Source organism: Chelonia mydas, chromosome 4, assembly GCF_015237465.2.
Source record: "Chelonia mydas isolate rCheMyd1 chromosome 4, rCheMyd1.pri.v2, whole genome shotgun sequence".
Taxonomy (NCBI): Eukaryota; Metazoa; Chordata; order Testudines; family Cheloniidae; genus Chelonia; species Chelonia mydas.
In genome coordinates, this window is record NC_057852.1 from 8,943,461 (window position 1) to 8,947,876 (window position 4,416).

Below are 4,416 nucleotides of genomic sequence, written 5' to 3' on the forward strand. Positions count from 1 at the left end.
TACATGAGCCAAGATTTTCAAAACTGTGCTTAACTGTAGGCTCCTAAGTTCATGTTTCAGCATCTAAATAAGTGCCCTCATTTGTCATAGCTTTTCAGGCCATTCTGATCATATAGTGTGACCTCTGCTCTAGCACAAGCTATAGAACCTCACCCAACAATTTCTGTATCAAGCTGTGTTGCAGAAGCATAAAGCCACAACGGTTGAGAACCCAGGCCTGTAGTGCTACCAGGTAGTTGGCATCTCCAGGCCACCCAGTAGCTGTAACTAAGCTATGCTATGCTCCACTTTCCATGACCCACTGGGGACACAGACCATGGGAAGTTCCACCTCAAGGGTGTAAGGGGCAGCAATACCATGGCTCCTATTGCCTCCCTGCCCTCTATAAACACCAGGGCATTCCAGGAAGTGTGCAGGTAGCAGTGTGGATCTTCTACAGGTGTCCTGACTGTTCCTGATCTTGAATTCCTCGCTTGATGTTGGCTTGATTAAGACTTTGCCTCCAGACTTGGATACTGAAACCTGAATTGAACTTTGACCTTCGGTATTGACCCAGGCCTGGAGCTGACTATGAATTCCTCCGCTGCTCCTAGCCTCAGGTTTGTCCTTGCGTTGGCCCTGACTGCCTCTGTGGGGGATCCTGATGAGAAGCTCCTAATCCTACTGACAGGTGTCAGAGTAGCAGCCGTGTTAGTCTGTGTATGCAAAAAGGAAAGGAGGACTTGTGGCACCGTAGAGACTAACAAATTTATTTGAGCATAAGCTTTCGTGAGTGCATCCGATGAAGTGAGCTGGAGCTCACAAAAGCTTATGCTCAAATAAATTTGTTAGTCTCTAAGGCGCCACAAGTACTCCTTTTCTTAATCCTACTGAGCGTCCAATGGCTGCTATTGAAACGCAGACCATATATGGAGGGGCCCAAAGGCCAGATTTTCAAAAAAGTATCAGCACCTGGCAGCTACATTTGGGATCCTAAATGAAATGGCCAGGTTTCCATCAGTGTTCACCACACAGCAGCACCCACTGTTTTCAATGATAGCCACTGGGCATTGAGCAGTGCTGAAAAGCTGCACTTACATATGGAGTAAGGAGTAGGGTGACCAGATGTCCCGATTTTATAGGGACAGTCTCAATATTTGGGGATCTATCTTATATACGCACCTATTGCCTCCCACCCCCTGTCCCGATTTTTCAAACTTGCTGTCTGGTCACCCTAGTATGGAGCCTGATTTTAGCCTCCTAGTTTTTGAAAATACTGGCTATGGTGCATTAGTTGTCTGAACTGTTGCCTTAATTCCAACAGCTAACCAGGTGTGGGACCATTCCTCATTTCTCTGTGTTCTGGTTCCTTCACCTCCTTGTCCTTAATGAATCCTGTGTTTTCTCCCTCTCTGACTGATGTGTCAGATCCTTTTCCTACAAAAGTGTCTTCTTCTCCCTACAGTCTGGTTTGACTGTGGTGACCTGAAACTTTCCTTTTACTAGTGTTCCTCCTGCCCCTCTGTCTCCTCCTTTTAAGTCTGAACCATCATTCTTCTACCTCCCACTGAGTTGCTATCTATCATCTTCCCAACCTCCTTCACCCTCATCAGTCTGGATGCTAAGTTCTCCCTCCACACACATCATTTGGTACTTCTGCATCCACACTGAAGATCCTTCCAACCTGTCCCCTTTTACATACATGTCTTAGCTTCCCCAATCTTCTCTGATTTACCTGAGTCATTTCCATGGAAAACTACTTTCCTTCCACAATCCTTAAATATCTTCCTTGCCTCTTCAAATTGCACTACTTGAGTTTGCCTTTCTAGTTCTCTGTCTCCCCCTCCCCCAAGTCGTATTCTATCTATAGCTCCCAAAAAAAGTTTCATCCACTTCAGCATGGTTCTGCTCCACTTATTCCTGGATCATCATTATATAATTTAAATTGCATACCGGGCATTAAAGTGTAATGGCCATAGCCCTAAAAAGCAGCAATGCACTTCTTGCCTGGATGCTCATTATGCAATATGGAAATCTTGCCTCAATTTTCAGTTTCCACTTAATGCATTACTCAGAACAAATATTGCCAGCAATCCACAGGGCCTGAATATTCACTGTTTCTTCTTCACCCTGCCCCAGTGTTTTAAAATATGCTACCCAAATTCTTGCTCAGTAATTAAATATGTAAAATTGGAAACCTGTTCGTTAACACACTGTGCGTGGTTTTGAAATCAAAGTAGCAGCAACTGAAGGTTCTGACTTTTCCAGTAGCTTTCCTTTCCCATTTCCTGGGCCTAAATGTCTTTTAAAGCTCTCTTTAATTGTTTTCCAAGAGGGGTGTTGTTGCTATTAATTTCATGGGATGGGGTGTTGGGAGCACATTACTTTTTGGGGGTAGGCATAGAAGGAATAAAAAACCCTGAATACATCAGTGCATGTGCGTAAATAAGATTCCAAACAACCAATTTATACCAAAGCTCCAGTGGAAAATTAGAGCAAGATTCTAGAGATGTGGTCAATGAGGAAAGTTCTATTCGGAATGCAGATCCAGAATCTAAAGCCCAGGTGACAAATGGCTCCAAGGTGAGGTGGTACAAGGAGACAGTGGTCACCATGAGAAGATGTGGTCTCAGCACACCTGGTTTTTGTAGGCATCACAGCAAAGGAGAGTCTTGAGGAGGGATCTGAAGGTAGATAATGAGGTAACTTTGCTGATGTTTTTGGACAGATCCTCCTAAGTGTGATGGGCAGCGGGGGAGAGAGTCTGAAGGCCCTTCTTTGAGAATTCATCAAGTGGGCACTGAAGGCTAGCATTGAGGGCTGATCAGAGGTGAATGTCAACAGCTCAATAGCAAACGAGACAGAAGAGGTAGGGAGGGTGGGATTGACCATGGAAGGCCTTGAAAATGACAAAAAGCAGTTTATGTTTGGGATAGAGAAGGGCAAGCCAGTTTGCTTCTGATTGGTCAGTGATATCCATTGTATAGGCGATGCTGGTAGCACTGTAAATAAGTATGGGAACAGGTCAACTATACAGACTGTCCCCATCCTTATTCACTATTCCACCAATTTGTGTTGTCTGCAAATTTTACTTAGTAATGTGGACTCATTTAAACAACAAGCATTTTAATACAGCCACATACAATGTCATAGGTCTAGGATCAAAAAAAAAAATGTAGGTCACATAAAATGAGAGTCTTAATCTTGGAAAGCAGAGATTCTGAAAATGACTGAAGTCACAGTAGATAACCAATTGAATATGCACTCTCAGTATGATACTGTAACTAGGTGGGTGAACATGATCTTTGGCTGTATGAGTGGGGGGAATATGAAGTATGAATAGGGAGATGGTGTTACTTCTGTATATGGCATTAGTGAGCTGATTACTGGAATACTTTGTCCATCTGCACTTAAAGGATACTGAAAAATTGAAAGGGGTCAGAAAATGACAAGAATGATTCAAGGTCGAGAAAACATGGTTTATAATGAGAGATTTAAGAAGCTCAATCCATTTAGTTTATCTAAGAGAAGGTTAAGCGGCATCTTGATCTTTGTCTACAACTATCAACATGGGGAAGAGATTTTTGATAGTAGGTGGCTCTTTAATCTAGCAGAAAAAAGACATAATGAGATCCAGTGGGTGGAAGACTAAGCTAGACCAATTCAGACAAGAAAAAACAGTGCATATTTTTAACAGTGAGAGTAATTAACCATTGGAACAGCTTACCTAATGATGTGATGAATGCTCCATCACTTGAAGTCTTTAAATCAAGACTGACCATCCTTATAAAGGACGTTCTATAGCTCAAGCACAAGTTATGGGCTTGATGCAGAAATTCAATTAGCTATGGTTCTTTGGCCTCTGCTGTGCAAGAGGTCAGTCTGGATGATCTTAATGGCTCCTTCTGTCCTTAAAATGTATTAATCCTGCTGGCAGTGTAAGTCAGGAACTATGAACCAGTATAATGAAGCTTCAAGTCAGTTCAATTATCTGAGCAGTTAACAATTGGATTACCCTGCATGAAAGTCTCACAGCTGAACTGCCATACAACCAAGTTCACCGTCTATCCTGCATTAACCGAGCAGGAGAGCCAGTGCCTCAAACGAACACTACATCCAACCACTGTCAATTATTTCCCATTAGTGAAAGGAGCCCATGAAACTTTACAAGGGTTTTCAAACAAATTCTTTATTAGGACTGGATTCCAAATGTGTCAGACATGAGAAATGTGAGATGACAGGGAAAGCTACAAGCAGGCATCACTGTTCACGGGTATGTTGGGGGGGAAAGCGTTCTTATCTACACAGAAATAACAGCTGCACTGTCACATCACATTGTTCCTGATAAAAGAAGCGGTCGTGGTCGTACATATATGCTGACAGAATGAGGTCACTGGCGTTATCCCTGATTAGTTGAATAATGGTCATGACAGTTTC